This window comes from Pithys albifrons, chromosome 12, assembly GCF_047495875.1.
Source record: "Pithys albifrons albifrons isolate INPA30051 chromosome 12, PitAlb_v1, whole genome shotgun sequence".
Classification (NCBI taxonomy): domain Eukaryota; kingdom Metazoa; phylum Chordata; class Aves; order Passeriformes; family Thamnophilidae; genus Pithys; species Pithys albifrons.
Window position 1 is genome coordinate 5,426,822 of NC_092469.1, and position 26,541 is coordinate 5,453,362.

Below are 26,541 nucleotides of genomic sequence, written 5' to 3' on the forward strand. Positions count from 1 at the left end.
AACAAAGGAAGTATAAAGTACATTCTGGTCAGAGAATTATTTATTATGTTGTGGGAAGGAGCCTGATAGTTTAAATGTGTTGTCTCCCTATTGCATTGCAAGTCATCACAAGCAATCTGGAGGAGCTACATTTCTTAGTCCTTCAGGAGCATTTTGATAGCATTATCTATAAGACATAAAAATTGCACTGGACTGCGTAGCTGAAGCTCTTCATCTACAGTTTGTTGCCCTGAATGCAAGGATAATCAAGTAAGAGCTTTCAGATAAATACCAACTTTATGTTAAGTAAATCTTTTTTCCACAGAAAAACTGACTGAAGACAAAAGATTTTATTGTTTTAAAGCAAGCCAGGTAAACTGAATAAGAGGATTTGGATTACATTTCATGTCTCACCAAGGTACAGATAATGAAGTTCTGTTCCTTCGATTCCAAATATATGTCTCTCAAGATTAAAAGCAAGGATTACCATGTTAACAAGGAATACAAAAAATTTGGAATTCATCAACTTCTAAAGTAAAGTGAATAGAATATGTACACAATGAAAAAAAACTTAGAAAAATCTAAATAACTTTTTGTGATGCCTTCTTCTGTCCCCTTTCTGTGGATGTGATTGTATAAACATGACTTAACTCTGAAAGATTATTGAACCATAAAGGGATCTGATTTTCAAATTATCTCTATTTTAACCTTAATTTTTACTCCAAGATTCATCAGGGAGCAAATCTAATAAATAAATTCTGTACCTGTTTTCCTGCTGTGTTTTTTAAATATCTCCATGGAGATAAACAGCTTAGTTGAATGTGTCCAAAATATGCCATGTCTCATAAATGGCTGAGAACAGAGGCAGACACACAAACTCCATTTGGCACACCTCAGAGGAAGGGAAAGGGCCAAAAGTACTGTAAGACACCATTGTTTTTCCTCAGAACAGGTGGGGTCCCCAAGGGGTTCCCAGAACTGTCAAGAAGAAACCATAAGATGCTCTAAATTCTGGCTGTTAGACCCCAGGGCCACACCTGCCTCTAACAGCCGGCAGCGCAGCCCTTCCTTCCCTCCTTCCTCATGGACTGGCATAAGGAATTTGCTGGCAAGGAAACGTGCTTTGAATGCTGCTGCAGAAATCCTGGAGAGCAGCCAGGTCCTCTGGCACACCCAGCACACCTGACAGGCTCTTACATTCAGGCTGGGAGAGACCTGGTGCTGGTGGGGAATGTTGCTGGTGACACTGAGGGGAAGCCCAATCCTTCTGCATATGTGGTTTCCTCCTCGTGTGCAACCTGGATCTGCACTCCTGCATGGGACACACGGCCCAGCTGTTGCTGTAAGGTCTGCAGGAACAGGGAAAGCACTTACTGACATGATTTCCTCCTTTGCCTTCTGATTGTCTGGCAATCCCCTTGCAATTATCTGCCAACTCATGTCACTTAGCAAAAACCGTACCCTTGAAGCCAAGCATTTCTGGAAAACACTTTACACCATTCATGACGTGCAGAAGCAGGCTTGGCATACTCAAAAGCTAAAAGGAACTACAGCAGCTACCATGTTATAACAACTTAAGGGATGTCTGTGCTGAAATGCTAAATTACACCTAAAACACATGACAATAAAGACACCACAGTCTTTAGTGCTGCTTAGTTTCCCATCTGTTCAAACAGCACCAATCCAGTGAGGTACATTAATGCTTCTGGTTTCCATGATCATGTTCAACTTTCCAGCCCAAGAAGTGTGTTTAATTGTTTGAGTGGAACTGAGTAGCCCTTACTGACTGCTCAGGTGCTTTACCTGCAGCCCAGTGCCAGTGCCTGATACCAGAAGATTCTTAGAAAACCTGGATGGCAACTTTATGGAACAAGTCCTAAGGGAGCTGACATGGAAAGGTGCCCTCCTTGATCTGCTGCTTGTCAACAGAGCAGATCTCATGAGCAGAGTGGAGATTGGGGCCATCTTGGCCACAGCAACCATGAGGTGCTTGGGTTTAAAATCTCTGGTGACAGGAAGAAAAGTGTCAGCAAAACCTCTGGCCATGAGGACACCAGAATTCAGGCTGCCCAGGGAACTAGCGAGGAAGGTCCCTTTGTTTTTCAGGTGCTGGGGTCCATCGGTGCTGGTCACTTTTCACACATCACCTCCTAAGGACACAGGAGGTGGAAGTCCAGCAGGCAAGGCATAATGTGGCTTGGCTGAACAGGAATCTCCTCTGGGAAATAAGGCAAAAAGGGAAGGTGTGTGCCCTTGGAAGCAAGGTCAGGTGACATGGGAAGAACTCAGGAGATGTTCCTTGCCACTGTAGGGAGAAAATTTATGTGGCCAAAGCTCAGTTGCAGATGGAATCAGCCAGAAATGTGGGCGATAATAAAAAGAGCTTTTTCAAACGTATTAATGGCAAAAGGCAGTGAAGAAATAACATCATCCTGTTACCGCATGAGGATGGTCACCTCACAAACAGGGACATGGACAAGGCAGAGGTGTTTAATGCTTTCTTTACCTCTGTCTTCCACATGGACAACGGATCAAGGCGGTCTCAGTGCCCTGAGCTGGAGGACCGGGATTGATACTTAGACAAGCATTAGGTCAGACTGGTGGGCACTGATTGCCTGGTGACACAGCACAGACTGAGTCCACACTAAAACATTCTGTCTTCTGTACTGCAGAGGCAGTTAAACAAGTGGCACAGATCATTGCCACATTACTCTGCATCCAAAAACGGTTCATCAGGGAGATTTTATCATCCAGCTCGGAGATGGAACTGCCACCAGGTGTAACAGACAGGGGCCTGCGGTGCTCCCAGTGCCTACTTGCACTCACACACATGAAAGATGATGTGCTCAGACTTTTCATTGGTGGCCAATTTAAATTGTAGTTCTTTTTAAATGTTAATTTTATTATAATTCTTCTTTTTAAATATTATTTTAAAATTATTAATAGATGAGAAATGATTATCACAACATTGTTTGCTCAAGCATTAAAATCATAGAATAGAATCATAGAATCGATTGGGTTGGAAAAGACCTCCAAGATCGAGTCCAACCCTTGGTCCAACTCTAGTCCATTTACTAGATCATGGCACTCAGAGCCACGTCCAATCTGCGTTTAAAAATCTCTAGGGATGGTGAATCCACCACCTCTCTGGGCAGCCCATTCCAATGCCTGATTACTCTCTCTGGAAAGAATTTTTTTCTGATATCCAACTTAAATTTCCCCTGGCAGAGCTTGAGCCCATCGTGCCCCCTTGTCCTACTGCTGAGTGCCTGGAAGAAGAGACCAGCCCCCACCTGGCTAAAACTTCCCTTCAGGTAGTTCTAGACCGTGATGAGGTCACCTCTGAGCCTCCTCTTCTCCAGGCTAAACACCCCCAGCTCCCTCAGCCTCTCCCCATAGGGCTTGTGCTCCAGTCCCTTCACCAGCCTTGTTGCTCTTCTCTGGACTCGCTCCAGCACCTCAATATCCTTTCTGAACTGAGGGGCCCAGAACTGAACACAGTACTCAAGGTGTGGCCTCACCAGTGCAGAGTACAGGGGAAGGGTCACTGCCCTGGTCCTGCTGGCCACGCTAATAAAATTGAACAAGGAAAAATTCTTCGTTAGTAAACTAATGTGGTAAAAAATACCAACTCTGTTATTTTAAATGAGGTTCATTTAGTAAGTTCAACCTCCACCCCAGACGTATACCTTACATCTGTTTAATTTAATGAGAAAAGACAGACAGTGTTAATTACTTTATGATGGCTGTTCTGCACTGTGGCTTTGGCAAGTGAGAAAAGAAAAATTCCCATGGTTTTAAGTGAAAGGAAATAACTTCTAAAGGATAAAAAAGAACTTAAACTGGATGGCAGAGAATGATTTAAAGTCGAAAATCTTTGGGGTTTTTATTTGCATATACATGTTAAGATGCAAAAATATGCTAAGATAACACATGTCCATTTCTTCGTTGTCTATTTACATGAACTCTGGTTAGTGCAAGGGGAATAGAGCAAAACAGTCTGTGCAGCTCTTAAAGGCCCATGTTAGCAATTCAATTGTCATTAGTTTGCCACCAGTTAAAATAATTCTACAGAAAGTAATGTTTGCCCAGAGCCTGAATTTGAGTTAATATTGCAGGGGGATTTGTATTGACTCTATCTTGAGTTGGCATTAAAGAGCACTGACACACCAGTCCTGCTCTGAGGAGTCAAGCTCGTCAGGGAACAGAAACATCCTCACTGCCACATGTGCCAAGGCAAAGCAATTTGAGCTGTTAATTGTTCACAAAGACTCATTGCTCAAGTGATTTCAAAGGAATTGATCCATAATTGTTTCAGTGTCTCACAGGAACTTCTGGTCTCCTGAAAGAAAGGTTCTTCCTCTCACAGAGGAGGAAACTGAGGAACAAACACCTGCTACAGATCACACACTAAGTATAAGAACTGAGTTCCTTATAAGTTGGTCAATTTGTAAGCAAGACAGAGGGAAAATAGATGGAGTGTATTATTGAGCAGCAGCTGCTCTTCATGCCAAGAGTCTGCAATATTTCCATAGGCTGGAATTTTGCTCTGCCAAGTTGACATCTGCTTCCATCTATATAGGATGGAGTGCTTGTCCCTTTAACTACTTTAACCACTCTTAACTGCTGGTTTTCACCTTAAAGGCCATAAATTTAGGCATGATATTGTAGAGGAGGTCACACTTAAGATACAAAGTGTGTGTGTGCCCTGGTGATGTTGCAGTATCTGTCCTATGAAGGCCATGGGTAGGGATCTGATTTTACTGTCTGATTCCACTGGAATGATTTTATTGCCTTACAAGTTGAGAGGACTGTTCGAATGAAATAAGTAAAAATAATACATGGGGAATTCTGTAAGGAACAATGAAGCCTATTGTCATGGATTGTTTCCTTAGTGATTTCCCAGCTAGCTGCATGGTCAGTTGGATAAATTCCTTCTGAAACATTACATGCATGATTTATATATTGCAAAACTCGCACCTGAATGCAAAATTTTCCCCTCATTTCCTATTGAACATGGGACATTCATTGTGACTTAAGGAAACATTTAATTATATGTTTATTTCTGATCAGAAATTACACTTTTTTTCAGTTTTATCCTTCCTCTCCTGTTTGAGGTTGTGTCCTTGATGTCAGATACCCTAGAATTAAAAAAATAAATCTTATTGCAGTGTAAAACCAAAGGAAACAGAGAGCAAAGTCTTACAGAATAATGTGTTATGTGTATAAACATCTGCAGCCAGCAGCTGGAATAGGTGTGAATATTTCTGTTTAGCAAACACTATGCAGTATTTCCCACATAGCTTTTCTCATCCTATTCTTCAGAATATTTGAAAATGCTCCCAGTTAACTATAACTTACAAGTTTTGCATGTGCATTCATGTTAGCCATTAATGGAAAGTCAAACAAAATGGTAAAAACAGGCTTCTGTGAAACTTTAAAACTACTCAAGACACAGATTCTGACCTCCAGCTGCACAGATTGACAATAATTAACATGTGTGTTGTCACAAATACTCGAAATCTACAGGAATATATTTTCTTCTTTCTTTAATTAAATACTACATTCACAATGAAATCAGCATGCTTTGATTTCTGCATAATCTTACATTTTTTGTCATTTCCAATACCATTTTCTGCAACTCTCTTAGGAGGGCTGCAGATGTAAACTATATAACTGTAGTGTATAACCCTGTTTCCTGAGACCAGGTTCAAATTTTTTGCTCATGTGCAGAACACAATTCCATTTGTTTAATATTTGCAGACCAAAAGTGATGAAACTTCTTCCCAAATAACACATGATTATCAGCATCTAAATACTGAAAACAACAGCTGCAATGGTTGTATTTTATAAATAATTGCTAAGTGGTTGTTTCCAACAAATTTTTTCCACTCTGTTACTTTTACACAAGCTCTTCCCAGGACACCCACATATCAGAGACGACTTCTCAATGCCTTCTGTGGGCAACTAACATCTACATATGTCATCAAACCTCCCCAGAGGGTACTGCATCTTCACAAGGGCTTTCAGCCCTTATTCCCTGAATAGAAACTGAGCCACTTTCTGAACTCAAGAGTTGGGTTTTTGGAAGCAGATCTCCTACATCCTTGAGACAACTCCTCTGCTATTGTACACAACACATTCTATAATTTTGGTCAGAAACTCGTCAGCTGACAGAAAAATAGTACAGATCTCAATTGGCCCTGGATCTGGGCTGAACATCTTAAACTCATGTTGTGCCAGCACTGAGCCACTGCAATGGATTGTCTTTAACTGCTCCTAACATGTATTCAAGAAACAACTGGTCATGGCACTCAGTGATCTGGTCTGGGTGACAAGGTAGTGATCAGTCAAAGGCTGGACTTGGTGATCTCAGAGGTCTTTTCCAACCTAAATGATTCTGTAGTTTTGTGCTCTGTTTAAATACCCATCTCACAGAACTGCAGCTGCCTTACAGCTCCAGTGTTGGTGGGGAATCTGCAGCTTGCCCTTCAGAGAAACTCTCCAAATAATTCTCCCTTCTGCTTTTGTCTGAAAAGACCCAAACTGAGGCAGTACAAAGACCTGGCATTGAGGAGCACAAAGTAACAGGAATATCATACAGTTGCTTTTTTGACAACTCAGGGAATGGGAAGCAATCAGGAGCCTGGTTGTGCATCTAGAATTGCTGTGGGAATGATCTACCTTAGGATCACAGGTAACCTCCAGCAAATGAATCTGCCTTTTGAATATGTTGCATTTAAAAAGCTTTGGGAAAACATGATGGAAGCCAACACTGCTGCCCATCTCTGATGGATTCCATTTCCAGCCTGTGCTGTCACTTACAATGCAGGGAGGAACTTACACTGGACTTGCACAGCTTCTCTCAGTGGCAGGGAAGGTTATGTACACAAAACTGTTCCCCTTCTAAATACATCAAAGGGCCTGCATGATGGAGGCCAACAAATTACTTTTAACCTGAAGAAAGCAGGGAATCAAGAAGTGAGAGTCAGCATTATTCACTGCTCTGGCCAAGGGTGTTCTAATTTTGCAAACAGCTATTTCAGGATGATTGATAAAACACAATTGATCCAACTGTGTGGGATGGAGAAAATTAAGCAACATCAAACACACAAACACATCAAAGACCAGTGCATCAGCTCTTCTCCCTGTGGCCACAGACCACAAGATGGTGTAAGACCTTCTTTCTTTGCATCCTACAGATGTGCAAACTCAGCCTGATAAAAAAAGGTCACACCCCACTCTCCTCTCTCCCATTTCCAGAAAAGGACATGGCATGCTTGGTCTATTTTTGTGGAACTAAATAAAAATAATGTCATAGTGAGAGTCAGTGAGCATGTCAGACACCACCTAAGTACAGAACACCATCACATATTTTTTCCTATATTCTCACAAGTTTTTTCCATTTAAACATCTGGGGAAAGCGTTTTTTTTTCCCCTGAATTATTCATTACACAAAAAGTGATATTACAAAGACACCAAAAAATCCAATTTTACACCAAAATATGAACATGGAAGTAACTTGGAGAAGCAGAAGTCAACCCAAATAATTCTTCATGCAAAACTGAAGAGTGTTTAGTTACTTTTGAGACAAATAGAAACAGAAAACTATTTAGTAGAGCTGGTAGGGTTTGTGCTCCTTTTGGCATATTTTACAATCTCAGTCAACCAAATAGAACCAACCCATTTTCAACAGCCATTGGCATTTTATACTCTGTGCTGAGTCAGAGCTATTCAGAAGCTAAAGCCAGATTGTACAATACATGATATTTATAGATTTCTTCTGTCTGACAAGATCTATTAGAAATACAAAATGAATGCACAAAAATGTAAATGTCTCTATTAAAATATTTTTTCAAAATGCTTAGCAGAAATATTTTAATGAAATAAGGCATTGTTCTATACACATGGGAGTTTATGGAGGAAAAACACACATTTGATAAAATCTCATTCTTAAAAAAGGATCAAGAATGTGGCTTTCTACACTTTTTAAATTTGCAAAATCAACCACATTTCAGGAAACCTCAATTTAAAAAAATGGCATTCCAGCAAATGCCAAGATAAAATTGGCTCATGTTCAGTCCTATGATAAAATATACATTAAAGCATATAATCCAAAATTGAAATATCATCAGGTTAAATGAAAGCTAACCTTCACTCTAAGTGAAAAAGTACATACTCATTTATGTTTGGTAATGTCTACAAATAATTTGTGACTTGTGAAAGTAGATACAGAATCCTGTGAAACTGTTTAGGGGTTGGAGTACATTGTGTGGGTTCCACCCTTGCTGGTTTTGCTCTTGTTTAACTGGTCCCTACAGTCCCTATTTTCTTGTCTGCTACATACAATAGTGGAAGAACTGTGTTTTCTGTGTTTGGAACTTGCCACACTGTTTGGCACAAATGAATACAGAAGGTGGCAAGTGAACTGCTAAAACAGGAAATCTCAGTGGTGACAGGTACTGAGTGAAAAGGGGACACCTTCAGCCTCAGGCGAGGTGGCTGGTTGATGTAAAATAAGTTCTGTCATTAAGAACATGATCAGTCAATATTCTGTGTTTCTGCCACTGCCAGTGAAGTCACTGGGTAGTCAACATCTCTTGGTGTTGTGATCTAAACACACATCTCTCAAGCAAAAGGTGAGCCAAATCACAGCTGAGCCCTGAAATGGGGTGAGACTCAGCACTAAGACTGGCAGCGTTAAACAATCGATGTTCTTACCATTAATTTCATTAGACCCATCACCCCTTGACTCTTTCTAATGTGACAAATATTAAATCACTTTAAAATTGCAGTGGCTAGTGTAACCTACATGAAAGAAGGTCACCAAAGAGATGTTCTGCCTTTTAAGGTTCATTCAATACTTTTTCTTTCTCAAACCTACCTTCTTTCTCTTGTCTTCATTCTACGTAATAAGCATATGTCTTCCAATTAGTCACTACTTAAGGACTTTGAAAGTCCTTTGGCTCCAGAAATCTAGAATATCTAGCATTTAGTAGATTAGGGAATTCCATTGACTTCAATTTGATTTTAACTTAAAGCAGTAATCTAGTATTGCATTATTCTATTATGCATGACTTCATGGCATCCACAATATATGCTCATTTTGGGGAAAGATATTTTCTTTTAAATTAATGTAACCTTTTAAAATAACAGTTTTAAAAAGAATGCATGTATATGAGGCACATTTGAAAGTGATTATAAGATAAAAGACAACCAAAACACTAGTGGATGGAAGCAGAAACAGATTTTAAGTGCCTCATGGCAATTAATGACTTAGCAAGCCTTCACAGTTTTGAAGTCAATGCTTTGTATGACTTCAGGATAAAGTATAACCCATAGAAAAAGAACAAGGAGGATTGGTTGTATTTTGGCTTTAAGATATATATATCATGAGGAAAAGGTTTGTGTTGACTACAGTTCAGCCAATGTCTTACTATCAACAGGCAGCCTTATCTACTTGATATGCATTTGCTAGAGGCTTGGGAGAATCCACACAAAAAACCCCCAAACCAGCAGACTCTTATTTTTGGTCTCATTTTTGACTTGAAAAGAGAGTGGGGTAGAATATGACTCCAAGCAGTACATTTTTATGTGGTCAGATCTGGCTGTGCAGTATCACTGCTGAGGACCTCTCAAGACTGTTTCCAAAGGCCACTGAAGTCAAAGATGCTCTATCAGGACTTGGGTCACTTATTTCCCATGGGTTCAGTTATTTGGGATATTTCCTATTGCCATTGAAAACTGTTCCTCCCAGACCTCAGCACAGTCCTTTGACACTCAGCTGATCTGCAAGAAGGTGCAGTAACAAGGGCAGTGCCAGAGAACCCCACAGGGGTGGCTCCCTGGTATGTCCCAGGCACACACATGCTGGCTGTGCCCACGCTGACATCCAGCTGGATGACAGCCAGCTGTAGCCAGAAGTGTGCACAGAACTCTGTGGAAGTGCCTCCTGCAAAAATGTGAGCTCACAGAGCACAGAAACGCCCCCATTGCCTGCAGAGCCCCTTCCATTGTAATAAACCATTGGGATAATTTTCTAAGTGCAAACAACTGTAAAGAAAAGTGTGGGTGGTGGAAAGCATAATCTATCAGCTGATAGAACAGCAGGACACATGAGGAGGGAAATGGAGAAAAGGAATTGCTCATGGGATTGCTTCTTACAAAAAATATGAAGGTTGAATTTCCTCATAGACACAGAGCAGAGCTACTGAAGTCAGAAGATGAGCTAAGGCAACAATATCAAATGATTATCAATATAGTTAAGGTGAAATTGTGCAGACCATTCCTAATTAGATGGAATCTGCTTACAACAGAGCACGATCATTTTATGGAAAAAATTTCTCAGTTGTGATACTCAACTTCTGAAGGACTGTTCTATGTCCAGATGATCCAGTGCTATGGTTCTGGGTACTGAAGAAAAAATCAAGGTTAATATTTTAGTCTTAGAATCTCTACATTAGGTTAGTTTATTTTTCTTCCATCAATATTCAAAGTGATCTTTTCAAAACCAGGAATTTGCCAAGAAAGACACTCATATTTCTTATTTTTCCCTATGTAAGTTCACAATAGCCTGGCTTTCCTGTACTCAGATAAGTTAGTATGTCTTAAATATTGTTGGGTTAATGAGTTGGGAATGTTACATGTGCTCTCCATTGCAATACCACAGAGTTGGACTTCAGAAGCTGAGCTTTGATGCAGCCAGTTGCTGACAACATTTCCACTGTGTTACTGACGTCAGTGTGGGAGAGGTTTAGGCAAACGAGTGTCTGTGTGCTCAGTAATTCAAAATGAAAGGCCAGCTTTTATTCCAGTTTTTGATTCTTGCTTTGCCTCTGAAAAGTGAGTAAAAGTGACTCCCACCAGCAACTATTTTTATAGGTAGTGAGTTCTGTAACTTTGAACCCTTATGTGGTTGTGTATAACATGCCAGGATTCAGGAAAACTGACCTGAAAAGCCATTTTCCAGGATGTGGAGAAAAAATTCACTGAGCTTGAATAAAATATACCAACAAGCATCTGAAATATTTTAAAACATGCCTTAAGCAATACTTCCTTTACTTTCTGTGATTGGTGATAACAGTACCTTTCTACATACTCCTCTACGTTGTCCTACCCACTTCATGACTGAGAAGTCTGACAACCAGATATATTCCATCTGAGAGTTGTGGGTTTAGAGGAGTTTCTCTGAATGCAGGTGTTTCCTGAGGTTCTAAAAATGGGCAAAGAACTCCCAGTGTGCTTGCAGGATGTCCAACAAGATAAGCCATTCAAAGTAAAAGTTGTTTCTTTCCTCATTGACTTCTTTTGCCTGATTTCAAGGGAAATACTTTATCCAGGACAACAGAATGTGTCAGAACAGAACATGTTGCCAAAACATGTAAGTTTAGGTCTCTCATCAGCCATATATGTTTTGTGTGAACTCCAGCTAATCAGCTTCTTGTGCCTTGGTTACTTATAGAAATAACAGCATTACCCTGTCTTACAGGCCTATTTTTAAGAAAAAAACCCCACCAAGAATAAAAAAATGACAGCTGTCTGTGGTAATGGAAGATAAATATGTTTTTCTTTTTTTTTTTTGTTTAATAGATGAATTTAGTATGCCACGTTTTGTTTATTCAGCCTGCATACTCATCAGGGCAAGGAGCATGTCTTGTTCCTTCTGGTACAGGGCAGTGCAAACACAGTTGCTACATACATGTTTGCTATTAATCATAAGAGATGCTTTTAGATTCAGGAGTGAAATCTGATTTTCCTGGCAGAGAAGTGCAATTTTAAGGATATTTCATTCTTCTACTGCATTTTCCAGAGTTAGCACACCAGGAAAGGAGATATCCCTTTGGGGAGGGGCAAGTCACAATGGGTTTGGCTCTTAGGCAGTTTAAATGGCAACGTTAGCAAAATGCTGCAAATAAATGAGCTTGCTAAAAGCAGAAGATGGCTTGGACAGCCAGGTTTCTGCAGGCCTGTTGGTTCCCCAGTCTAGGAAGGTAATTACACAGCCCATTCCACAGTGGGAACTGGATAACGATATGCCCCAGTGGCCCTGACTTCTACATTCAGCACTTCATCCTCAAAATAGATCCTGCTGACCAGTCCTTGGCTGGAATAAAGCCAAAATCACTCTGTTGATTCCAAAAGACTTAGTTCAGCTTTGGTAAGCTGAGTACTGACTTTGGGTTTTATGCTGCCTCAGAAACTCCACTGCAATGTTCACTATTCCCATTTTTTAGATAGCCATGCACTGCTTGTGCTTGCATTTTTATATGTGTGTATATCCCAGGGGGGTTAGATTTCTTTTTATACTGAACTTGTTTCATGTATGAATGGTCTAATATACTATTTTGTTTAAGCTTGCTATAAGTTATGTGGGACTGACTCCAATAAACCTCTCTCTCTCTTTGTTTTTCTCTTTTATAGGACACACACTCTTTCTCAAAGGAAAGACTGAAAATAAAGGTTATATTATAAATTAAATGGGATCTAACATTCCCCCCACAGTACACAATCTTGATATTTGAAGAAATATAAAGCCATCCTGGAAATGCTAAGTTTGTAATTTTTTGGAAGACAGAAGCTGACAGAAGAATAAAGAAATATTCTGTATCACTTTCCCATCTGATCCTACTTTTACACTGAGGGGTACGACAAAAAATCAGGTATCCAGAAATTGGCTGCACCACAAATTAGGCAGTTTCTGAGCCTTCTGTTTGAACATGCCTTGTACACATGTGAGGAATAACAGAATGGAACAAAGGCAAATTAAAAACATAACTGAAGAAGCATCACGTCATCTTTGCTGCCACTGTGTACAGTGGCAAAGCAAGAAAGTTGCATTTATGCCTGTGCATCTCTTTATCAAAGAGACAGTGCAGATGTTTAATTTCACCTCCCTGTGAATCATGCTTTCCTTTCCAGCAGCCTCAGACAAGTGATAGACCAGATAATTTCATGATTTTTTTTTTACTAGCAGAAAGTTGGCCTAATCATTAATCATAAAAGGCCTGGACAGAATTTATTTAATCTTTCTTTCTTTCCCATACCTGCTTCCTACAAATCAAATATGGCAGACCACATTGGGAAGAACTTTAACTAACATAACCTAATTCTGAATATTGAATATTGGTTCACAGTGGCAACTTGCTCATGATAAATCCATTAAAGCAAAAGAAAAATCTCACCAATATCTTGTTTCATAAAAATCAAGAAGATTGCAAAGTGTTTGCAAAGCTTCCATCAACAAAGAGACAGATTTTGTCTGGAAAATTACTACTAAAAAATATTTCCTCAAGTCTCATAATATGAATTTGAGGGGTTTGGTGTTTGCCTATAAAATAGACCAGCACCAAAGCCAGATCTCATAAAATACAGTAAATGTTGATAACTTGGGAGCAAATGGAGAAGGGGAGAGTGGCTGTTGACACCCCCAAACAGGGATCTGCCCTATCTCTCCCAGGAGGGGTCTGAATGAACAACAGTGTCCTGCATCCTGTATTTGCTTATAAGAAAACACCCCTCAGCTCTTGGCTGACAAAACCGTGGAGCCCCAAGCATTCCCATGTGCTGTTCTGGGATTTACCTACAGCCTGGTAACTCAGTGCACAAACACACTTCAAAACTTTATAAATTGCTGATGGAAGAGGGAAGAAAAGGACACTGCAATTAGTAGGCTATATTTAAAAAAAAAAAAACAAAAACAAAAAACAAACCCAAACCAAACAACTTTACCTCCTTTTCTCTCCCTTGGAATCTCAAACACTGCTACAACAGGAATTAGAGGGTTTGGCACAGATTCTCCAACTCTCAGCCATGTAATTCCACCAAACTCTTTGCACATCACTCATAAGGAATATTAGTTTCTAAGGTGTACTGTAGGGAATATGACCTTTCACATTTCTTACTATTAGTAGGATTGTTCTTAATGGTAGTATTAAAACTGGCAGTGATTCTGAGATGAGCGGAGATCGCCAAAACCTGTATTTGCCACCTCCATTCAAAAAGTATATGTAAAGTACACAGGGTACAAAATAACAGCATGGGATCCATCATTCAATTACAGGGCTCCCATTAATTCAGGCAGATAATCTGAGATTTTCAGTTACTGTGGGAATTTTCAAAGTAATTAATGGGGTTTGGACAACATGACATCATTGCAATGACTGACATTTGCTTGAACTTAATATGTCACTTAGCATTCACTGCTAAGCAACCAAGCTTTCGGTATGCTGAATGTCTGAGACATGAGGTCAATGTCTAAAGTGGATCTGCAACACAATTACCAGTAACTACCAGTCTCTAGTGAAAGTGCACTCACTTTGGTTATTATTTCAGTAATTCTGTTCCAGAAAACTTAAACCTTTAAAATGGTTTTTCATACATGCAAGTGTCCCCTTCATAATTGATAGTTCTGCACTTGTTCTAAATGGAGGCATTTCCCATTTATTATCCATATGGGTGCTTGCTGCTTAAGCACAGCAGTTATGGCCTGCAAATAATGAAGACAAAAGATAAATTGCTTTAACTTGGCTTGCAGTTACTTCATATTTACTTTAACCGAGGTTTGAGTTATTGATTAAGATGGATTTACAGGAGCAAAAGGCAGATCCAGAACTGGGTTTGATGTCAAAGTTCCACAAGGGACTAAGGACAGTGATTTAGTCTCATTTGGTGAAGAATAATTCAACAATCTCCATAATGGAATCATAATTCTGATCACAACACCAGAAAATCATTGTACTGAGAAGCATTTCAGATATATTTCAACTTATATTCCAAAGAAGAGCTGACTTTGATGAATTCTCATTAAGACATTTGTTCACTTTCAGTCTGTCTGTTCTCTGGCTTTCTTATATAGTGTTGCCTTATAAAAGATGCATGAAATGTTACATCTTTTCACCAAATAATTTTTTCCACTCACAGAATGTTGCTTCAGGAACTGGTCCCACCTTTTCCAGGGGTAATTTGGAAAGGGTCCCACCCTGACCAAATCTGACCTCTGACTGATTGCTACAAAACATACACGCCCCAAATGAGAATAACTGCCCAGGACAAGACATGTAATAATGATCTCACCTGACAGAATGGGAATGATACAGCTGAAGAAGTGGCCAGAGTAGTGGAAACACAAAATGGATCACTTTCTTCCTTGCAGTGCTCATTTTCTTTGCCAAACACACTCAAACAGGAAGGATAAAGTAACAGTTGATGGCCTCAACTCCAGGAGTTACAGACCAAAGTATGTGATTCATATATACTGCAACTAGTTAAGAAGAGACATATTAAGTAATTCTGGAAGGAAAGCAGCACTTGTCAGTACCATTTTAGTGCTAACACAAGAAACCCATAGCTCTGCTTAAAACAACTGAGCCATAATTTGTGTGATATACCTTCCAGGCAGTTAGACACACTTTTTCAGCAATATGACCATAAACTGCCAGATATTTTTAGCATTTGGTTATGATTAAATTATGCTTTGACTATCCCAACATATCAGTAAATGCCAACTCAATTCACATTTAGCCAACTGGCTTGGCAGTAGCTGATACAAATGCATTTATATTTTAATCTTGTCAATGAATATTGAAGACCAAATATTATTGACAACTATCAGAGCCCATTAACTCCAGTTTGATCACAATGTTCTTAGCTAAAATTGGGATAAAGGCTAACATTCTTACCCAGTTGCAAATGTATGAACTTTGCACATAAAAATGTAAATATTGGTGTCTGTGCATTCCTATGTACTTTATCTTTACATGTGATCAAACCTGAGCTACAGCTGAACCACTTTAAGATATTAAGGAAACTTAAAAGCATGTAAAGTAGTGTCATTTTAGAAGACAAGTTTATGCTCCAGTGAACCCCAAGAACTTCAATGAACCTCCAGGTTTTTAAGGATCTTTCATCATAACAAATGTTTATGTTAAGCATATTACCTCTTAGAGTATAATTTTTCATTTTGTGAAAACTTCTGCCCTTGACCTCTGAATTACAAACAAAATTCTTAAACCCAACATGGCTCTTCAAACCAATTCAACTGAAATCTATTCATTGAAATCAAAACCATGAATTTTCAAATTTGTGGAAGATATGCCTGACAAAAGAAATTCAGAACTGTCTTCAGATTCTGAAGTCAGCATATCTAGACTTAATTTTAAAATGTATTTTAAAGGAAGTTTTCAAAAACCTCAGAATGTTGTTTTTCTATTACCACTATATGAGGATTCCCCATTCCATGCTCTGTACAATTCCCAGTAAATTTAGTGTAAGACTGATTTAAGTAAGAGTTGCATCTTCTAAAGGATCAACTTTAATCACATGATTGTACCTATTTCTCTTTTGTATTTTTCACAGAGTACATGTTTTTCACAGTTAAATGCTTGTTTTGAAAACACTTTACGCAGCATATAACATAAAACTTGGAATAGCCATCATACTTAGACAAAGATAAAACCAACATTTTAGAACAGAATTGGGTTCTTTGTATCTTATTTCCACACTTCTAACTTTAGGTCTTCTCATTGTAAAGATCTCCTGAAGCATCTCCTTAAACTGCTGGGATATGACCAAAATTCTTGTACTAATATAAAACACTGTATTAGCCACTTGGGATATTTTCAAAAGAATTTCGTATCCTCAAGCAACAAAGATCCAGATAAAGTAACTTTTTTCTCTTACTGCTTGTTGCATTTAGAATGCAGGATACTGGAAGGATATGTGGGGAGTAACTATGGATACACAAACAGAACCCATCAATGTTTTGTGGATATTAAGTTTTCAATTTATCATCCTCAGCTCAATCCAAATTTCAGGCTCTTTCCTCCTCCAGCCCCTCCTTATGAGCTATTTTCCCTGAGCCCAGTGGAATTTCCACAGATAGGATACAACCCAAATGAGCATTCAGCTGTGCTCCAAAACTTGGTAAAAGAAGCCAAAAGTTATCATCCTCTTGCTGAGAACATCTTAGCTCTTAGCTGAAAGAAAAGGAATCACATGGCTTCCAAATGGCCTTAGAACTATGGAGCAAAGAGGTATTTGAGTCAAGAATTACAGATTAATCTTCATGCATGTTTTTTTTTTTTAACACTTCCACTTCTCAGCATAAAACTGCTCTTTTAATGGATTGAGAATTAGCTAATCTTGTCTGCTCCATTTCTGGACATATTTCTTTTAGAAATACTGGGCAAACCTCTGGCATTTCACTTTGAAAAATTCCAATAATTTTGTTGGTAAACATTTAACACCTCAATTGAAAGAGTGGTCTGCACACAGCTGAGAAACTGAGATTATAAACCAACTTTAATCAGCATGATATGAGCTACCTCCATGACTGCACAGTGTGATTAGGGGATGTGATCAGTCCCTACACTGTGCAGGGTAAGGACTGATCAGAGTGTGAGCTGAGCTTGTGTCCTGTGTCACCCTCCTGATGACTGCAGGGTTAGAATCTATGTCTATATGTTTGCTTCTCAAAAATGCCAAATTAGAAAACTGTTGTCAAATTGTACTTCCAAAGAAGAGATCTATCACCTCTTCAACTGTTTCTAGAATGCAAACTTTTTCCATTTCCACTCAGAAAATCCAAAGATCTGATTTCAAAGCTCTGATGAACTGTGGGCTTTTTCCAGCTGAAAAATGAAAACAGAAAACTTGTCCCATTTTTGCTTGGTTTCGGTTTTACCCCTACAGCATATGCCTGTATGTACAGATTTAAGGGTGTTTTAGCCTTCCAGCTCAGCTTTGCTTGAAACTGGAAGGTTCTGCATTCCCTGTCCATTGCTCCATTTCCAAGGCACTTCCCACCGCTCGTCCCATTGCTTAGCCGGGTAAGACACCCCATGCCACTTACGGGCACGACTGTCTGGGGAGAAATGCAGCACTTTGACCGTCCTTCTCCCACTGGGAGCCGCTCCGGTCCCAGAGCTAAACCGGGTCTAACCTTCACTAGGTTGAGCTTAACGGCGCTTTGTCTGGGGCAATGGGGCCCTCTGGTGGCCAGGGAGGGAAAAGCCCGGCACAGGGACACGGCCGGGAGCGGCACCGGGAAAGTCCTGCATTCCCAGCAGGAAAGGACAGATGTGCCGCTGCAAGAGGCAGATGTGAAGGAGGCGGTCACAGCTGCACAAACCCCTCCCGGTCCCTCACAATAACGCTGTATTGCCCACTCCGTACTGGCACGGACCGTCCTGCCAAGCTAATACAGCCTACACTCTATTCTCACATCTCCCACTGCAAAGAGAAAATCCTCCAGCAGAATTATAAGAAAAAATTCTCATTGGATCACTGTAATATAATTTGGAAACTCAGGGCAATGCCTTCAGTTTGTTCTGGCTGGCAAAGCTCTCTGGGAGCTCAGGAGACTCCTAAAATTATTCTAACCAGAAAGTCAACCACAGATTTAAAATGCCACTGTGGCAATATGTTTGGGGTTGGGGTCACCATCCCGTAGCTGTTGATCAGAGCTGTGGATGTGCCTGGCTCTCCATGCCAGGCAGAGTGAAAAGGATAAGCACAGGAGGACTTAATATGTGTTATTTTTGCTGCAATTTATCCAGACCTTTCTCTTTGATGTAATGGCCATTTCAAGAGCTTAGAATGAAGAGGAAAGAATAGGGCTCTTATTTTTGAATGCAAATGTACACCAACTTTGTCTCTCTTGACATTTAAGCTACAAACTCACTCTGGTCTTGATTACTTGTAGAACTGTTAGTCAAATCACTCAATCAATTAATAATATCTGGAAAAAGTATCTGAGCAGGACTATATTTAAATCTCACAAATTCACACAACAAGCAATGACACTGTTGGCATGAGCGCTTGGCCAATGCTGTACCCAAGGAGAAAAATTTAAAACTATCAAGCCTAAGCCTCACAATGTCCAAATGAAGTAAAACTCATCAGAAGACAAAGTTTAATCAAAAATGTCCAGAACAGTAATAGCAACCAGAGATTCATAATAGACTGTAAAAGGGATAAAACCTTTACATGTTGCACCCATCTTTGAGAAGCTCAACAATTTTATTCTCAAAGAGCAGCCAGAAATTCCCTTCATCTTTTCAAGGGGGTTCCATACAGATTTTACTGTTGTTACCAGTAGCAAGAGCAGCCCAGAAAAGAACCAAGGCAATATGCATACTTTGTCTTTTGGATAAGATGGCATGTAACTTTTTTAACTTGCTGCATTATATCATAATTTTCCTCCTGACTTCAGCTGTCAGCATGTCATGTTCTGATCCCCTTTCAAGCTTTCATGACAAAAGCCCCCAAGGGCTTAATTCTTTTCATTCATCGGGTTCTACTTTAAAGTCTTCCGTGCCTTGAGGGAAGGAGAGCAAACACTGGAGGGTCAGTAGGGGGTTAAACATTCTTTAACCATATGAAACAAATGTGCAAGCCTACTAGTTATCATAGTCTGGTAGTGGGGAAAATTGATTAGCAAGTGAAAGACACAAAATAGCTAACTAATTCTGCACATTTATCTGTGAAGTTAACGCTTTGAGCTACATGCTTACTCATAAAACATTTCTACAAGCTTTTCTGGCTTTAACTGCTTTCATACACTTTCCACCAGTACTTTCATTTTCAGCTAAGTGATTTCCACTTAAGTGAAAAATCTATCCATGTGTAGAAGCAGCAGGTGTTTGTTACTATTTTCCGTGCCTTGACCTGCTGGATAGTTTTCTTTTGGCTTTCCCAGTATAAAGCCTTAGACATCTAATGCTTCCCGCAGTGATTAGCACATGGAAGATAAAAAAGGAAGCAGGACCCAGGAGTTCTTATGGTTAAAAGGTTAAGTTTTAGTGGCACAGATCAGAATATTCTAACAACCTAAGTCCTACCTTAAACTCTTCTGAAGGTTTGACTTAGTCTGTGAAAGATTTCACAGTCTCTTTGGGGAATGTAAACAAGCTACAGTAGCTCAAGAGCAAAAAAAGTCAAGGGAATATCCTTTACTGGCGTTGCATTAAGACCATTTTCCTTTCCAGATGACCGCAAATGATAAAAGTCTGTATTTGGTTTGAACTCTTGTACCAACTGAAAGGGTTTTTTTCAACTTAGCAAGACTTAATTCATCTCTGAGAACTGCTATCATTAGGGAGTTCAGCTTCATGTTGGTTTCTGCTTGATTGCCATTGGACTCAGGTTCAGATAAGATCGTTGCTGTGATCTAAAGAATACTTGACTCTCCAAACTCTGTCTTGAAACACATGATCTTAGAGATATGTTCAGTGTATGACAACTGAACATCCATTTCAAAGTGAAATCTAGTGAAAAAGTAGAAATACAGTACATAATTTAAGTTCAAAGTAAAACAAGAGTGAAAGTAAAAAAACCCCACCAAACCACAAAAGGCAGCAAACTGAAAATACACATAATCCAATGCTACACGCATCAGACTTTTTCCCCACAGTACCTACCCAAACAGTAATATGCTTTTTTGACTTAATACATCCTGCTAAGAACATGCAAAACTGGGTTTGACCCTTTTTATTGTCATCTGGCATTATCTAAGTAATCTTGGAGTGTAAACTCTTGAGAAAGCCACTATCATTTTAGTTTACCAATTCACCTAAGGAGAAAAGTTTAAGGAATTTAGGTACCTGTAATTGTAGTTTTGTAGGTAGCAAGATTCTCAGACGTGCCCAGGTTCCTAATTTTCACTATGAATTAAGTATCTTAGATGGTTTTGATAATCCTAGTAACTCTGCAACCTCAATTTTAGGTGCCTTTAAAAGCTGAGCCTTCAAAATTGTGCCATGAAACACTTTTTGAACTTTGTCTCCTAAATCTCCAGATCTTCCAGATCTAAGCTGTTGGACTTTGCTTTATTTGGAATGTTGTTACATGTTCCATCTGATTAAACCCTCCAAGTCTTACTGTACATGAAATAAATAACATGACAGGGGAGGCTCTAGATGCCTCACATGGAAGAACCCTACATTGTTCCAAGGGGCTCTCCAATGGCATTCCCATGGATAGAAGTACGAATGGGTACTGAGCATTACATCTGAGCACCTGTGGATCCAGCACTCAGCACATGCCCTGTGCAGAACCAAACTCCATAACTCACCCTCCCACAGAAGCTGTATCTGCTCTGCTCCAAGATGCTGTTGGCTGAATTTGTCCCCAGTTAATTTTGTAAAAGCATTCATCTGTTACCACCATGCCCCTTTTGATGTATGTTTTGAGTCATTTCTCGTGGTTTGTGTGAACTCACAGAAGAAATTCTTGAAGCAAAGTGTGTAGATGTTTCATAGGTGCATAACTGGGAAGGCAATGACTACAATAAATGCTGTCCTAGCTATCTGTATGACAATGGGGACTTTTTTTAATAAAAAGAACTTGTGATGATAACAATCTGCAGGACACACAAGCTCACTCTGTGTATGAGAATCCACTCTGAACACCAGGAGAAGGTATTCTAAAAGAACAAAATAAGGTGTCTGATTTTAATGTGCAGAATCCATAGATCCATATAATTATGGGGTTTTTTTCTTAAGCACGCAGCTGAACTTAGAAGCATTAGAATAAGAATACAAGCATGGTTACAAGCATAACTTAGAGGCTAAACTGCAGTGTTCCAACCCCTCAGGACAATTAGTCTGACCTTAGGCGTTCTTGCTGCTGCCTTTCCTGAGAGCACATTCGATATAACAAAGATGTGGCTTCCAGCCCTCTGACAGTGCCTTACAGCTCCTTCTCTGGTTTGTAACCCAGCTGCAGGCAACCTCTATTATGCAGTGGACAACATCAATTCAAGCCACAGGCATAAGTACAGGCATGAGATTAGACACAATTAGGGTTGCACCAGCATTATGAAATCACTTGGGAGATGCATATCATATCATGCAGGGGGAATGAATGGGTCCTGGGGCATCACCCTGATGTTTTTGTTGTCCATGTTGGTAGAGTCTGCACTATGTTTTCAAATAAGAAATAGAATTCTGATGACTGACATCAGTAAAACCTGTGTTTTGTCCCTGCAGTCTTCAGCTGAGTCTGGTGCACAGCAGTGAAGGGCTCCTGACTTGCCTACTCTAAATACACAGTGCGAACACAGTCCATGATTCCATGGAGGCAAAGCCCTTTAGTAAACATATCCTCATAGTTAATATAATGTATCCTTGTTCTGCTTTATCCTCCAGTATCTTACTTTCACCTTTTCCTGATTCCAGCTGATCAATAACAAATACCACTCACGAAGAAGGAAATTTTACCTTGGGATGCTGCTGGAATTGGTTCACATTTCAAACCAAGAGAGGTAGTGAAATACAGCCTTTCAGACCAGGTTGTGGAACTTTAAGAAAATAAATACCTTTAACCTTACCGTGGTTGTGACATTCCTGATAATTATCTGAAGATGCTACAAAAATTCTGTTTATTTTTTTCAAGAGTATTCCCGTTGGAAATATGGTACTGCACCACCAAACACAGGGAATTAGAGTCAACCAAGGCTACACACAGCTAAGGCATTGTGTGAATTTGTAAGTTCTGAATGCTTTGCAAACTCCCCATTACATTTCAATGCATAGTTCATTGTAAGCAAATGAACAACTTCATGGATACCAAAGCCTAAATCTGTGCTGCATTGAGGTTTCGTTTGTCAGGTGAATCCTGGTTTTACTGACAGAGAATGAAGTCAGTATATAAGTACAGTTACTTTGCACAACAGAAGAAATAATCACAACATTTCAATGTGAGAGTAAAACAGCAGTGGGATGATTTTCTAATTACTACCTTACATAAACTCATATATCACTAAGAGCTAAATATACACGAGCAAAACACACTTGTCAGTACAGAACACAGAGGCATGTGGAAATGCAACAGGCATTCAGTGACCCAGGCAAGCAAAGGAAGCTCCATGGACACCTTTGACACACTGACTGCAAAATTCCCTCTTTTTTTACTGTCTCGTGGATGGTAATTAAAACTGCAACCCCACTGCATGAAGTGGCATAGTTTAATGAGGGGGGTTTGGTATCCTGAACTCTCTGCAACTCAAAATACCTTCTTGCAAGCCTTGTGATAGGCAATAATGCCTAATAAGGTTTTTGAACAGAAGTATGAAGTTCTTTTTCAATTAGAAGCCCATCAAAAATAACCCAAAGTAACTTGTTCTGTCCTTAGCAAATCCCTAAAATTCCAAGAAAGTTCAACTTGGCTAAATCTTTATCTGTGAGGAAGTCTGTTCTGCCTGTGTATATCCATGGAAGTCAGAACCTTCTGTGCTCTCTTGCACTTCAAACCTTGGAGGCTGTCTGTCACTTAATTTTGTTATTTATAAGGATTCCTGGACAGGAAAAACAAAAGATGGGAGAGTCATTCCTTGGTTTGGAATAAATGATGAGCTAACCATTGTCAAAACCCTCCTGGTTCCTTCTGGGCAGAAAGGTTTGCAAGTGGATGTTTTAGTATATTTTTAGATTCTATTTGAACAGCTGACAAAGACAAAATAATTGACCACAGATGCAAAGTTAGAGAGAGGCAGAACTGAAAGAATCACTGTACGTCTGGAAAACGTCTAATGGGGATTGGAGGAGGATGGGCAAAACAGACTGAGTTTGATTCCTGAGACTAAATTTCACATGTATTTGATTGTTATATGACTCAGCCTCAGACTAGTTTTATTTCCACTTCACATCATGGGGAGTGCTGGAACTGTGATCTTTGGTTCTGGTTGAATAATCCTGGTTTGTTAAAAGGTTCAAATTCAAAGCCTTGAATCAATGCTTTAAGAAAACCAGAGATTTTACATATGTGGACACTAGACATGTGAAGACATTTTTTGGAATTTAAGAGCAAGTCAGACTAAGTGACACAACATATATCAAGTGATCTCTCTTGTTGTACAGGGCACATGTAGAAGACACGTTCAAGACAGACGGACTTCATTTACATGAGATGTTCAAATGAAATTACTGTGGTTACTTTTAGTCTTGGGAAATTCCTCTTATACTGTAATATATTCCTCTTATTCATAGAGGAATATTCATACAGTGATCTTCAGTTTTAATATACTTTCTGGCAGATCATAAATGAAATACATACTGCCTAAACATGTATAGGTTTCTAATAGCAGAAGAGCCCATACAGATTGCCTACAGCTGTCCTAACCACATGAAACAATTGAACAAGCTCCAGTAACCTTGTTTTGCTGTAAATTCGTTCATCAAACGTTAGATGTTAGGCCACAAATAAATAATGAACAGTCTGGCTGCATAACGTTGTCTGTTTGGTACAATTTTTACCCTCTACAGCAATAAAGTCCTTCCCAAAGGATGTATACAAGGAAATATCAGACTTGCCTTCTTGTGCTGCTGTTGACTTGCACAAACAAAGACCATGTTAGGAACGTATTATTGAAGAAAATGCCTTTATGTGGATTGACTTTCTAATCTTTGTTTAACCAAATGACAAGATCTATCAATGCCCACCAGAGCAGATATTAGTAAGTATAATGTCTATGAATGGAAATTATCATATTTAGCTGATAAGCTTGTTTTGTTTGAGACTGATTCTATGTAAGTTTAATAAGAAGAATTTGAAAGAATTTCAACTGTCTTTATGTAGAACTCTCTCAATTGTGTGAATTAGAGAAGCAATTACTGTGTCTGAGACTTGAAAACATTTCCAGCTATTCAACATTTTCAGAGTCTTGAGTCAAAACCAAGAACAAACTGAAAGCCAAATTTATTCTGATGTAATTCAAATGGAGGATAAATCTGGTCTCAAGATTCCAGATTATGCTTTGTGCAAGTTTGGAAAGGTCCCAACTTCTTTTTTCTTATATTTGCTTATAATGTGGAGCAGGATAATGGGTGGCTATGGCTGTCACCTCTTTCACAAAGTCTTGGGAGCCATTCCTAATGTCTGCCAAACATGGTACAGTCTTTCAGAGAAAGGTGGAATGAAATTCCATATTACTCTTGATTACTTTTCAAACCAACTTTCACAGAATACATAAGGCATTAAATGCACTGATTTACCGAGAGTGATAGACCACTTTTTACCAGATAAATTCTACGTTTGTCAAGTTGTGCACTAATTTCATATTCACACCATTTAGAAATGGTTATAACAAATTCAGTTGTTATAATGGGCTGGTGAAGTCACTAAAACACTGATATGGTAATTATGCACAACTAATAACAGCACTTTCCTATGAAGACCTATGTATTTTTACGATTGTTTTACAAGTTTCAAATTAAAACTCAGGCAGCAATCTTTCTTTATGTGATTTTGAGCAGGCTATTAGGTACATACCTATCTGCTGAATGGTTAAAAACATAAACATCCTTCTGCAAGGCAAAGCAAAGACCTTATAATGAAGGGATTGGAAGCCAGTTTCTTCTACTGACTTTCAGAATTCATTTAAAGAGCATTTCACTTATGAATCTGAGTAATTCTGATTAAATTGCAGATAGTCTCAAACTTTTTTGCCTGATGCAAGTTCTGCTGTTATCAACATAAGTTCTAGGGATTTTTAATCAAACTGAGGAGGCAAAAAAAAAAAAAAGCAAAACCTCGTCAGATATGACATAAGTAAAGATCTAGCATACCAAGTAAATACCACTGTGCCCCTAACAGCAAGTCACCTATGCTGTGCACATCAGTGTCCCACATGAGAACCACAGCAGCTGGGCAATACCAATCAAATACAGATTTTGAGAAGTAAATAAAAAAAATTTGACAAGTGCTTTGAAGTCTGGGAATTAAAAACAGAGAAGGAAAGCAAATATATAGGGGCTTTGTAATGCTTTGGCCCCCAAAGACTTGGAAAATCTGGAATACATCTTAGCATCACGTGTCAAATCTAGAAAAGGTGTAGGATAGCCAGGGTTTACATTTGCCTTAGACAGGACAATTATTGAAGTGATTATATTCCAGATATTATCCTAACAAGGTATCCGGCAATTAAAATTCTTAATTAGTCAATTAATATTTACAAATGTGAAAAATGGGTAAGATCCTATTCCCAATTTTCACTCATGGCAAACTGAGAAAGACATGACCCCTGTGGTAGCATCTTCCAACGACCAAAGGTCATAATTCAGGGGGTTTGGTCTAGTTTTTCTACTGTGAAGACTAGAGGTGTGAGAGGTTGGTGGAGCTTTTTTGTTGTGTTTTTTTTTTCTATTTCTCATCATTTGGTTCTAATTGCAGTGGTGAAAAGAAATGCTGTGTTTTATATATGTGTGTTCCAGCATGCACTTGAGCCTGACATACCACTTCTGTGGTGTGCACTGGTGATTGCAGGTGCTTGGGATACCACTCTGCTTATCAACTGAGTTTCACACACAGACCATGTCTACTCCTGGTCACCCCCATAGTAAAGTATAATTTGATAGCTTAAATCAGCTTTAAAACTCATTACATTTTGGTAACTCAATTGATCATGAACATCCATACACAGTCCAAGTCTCATTTTCAAATATGTCCTGCAGACAATCTTCACCAGTGTTTAGGCACTTGGGGAGGCAAGTGGAAACCAAATTTGGTTTTCAGATGCAGGTAAGCAAATTGCATGTGTAATTACAACCAAACATAAGTGCACTCAAA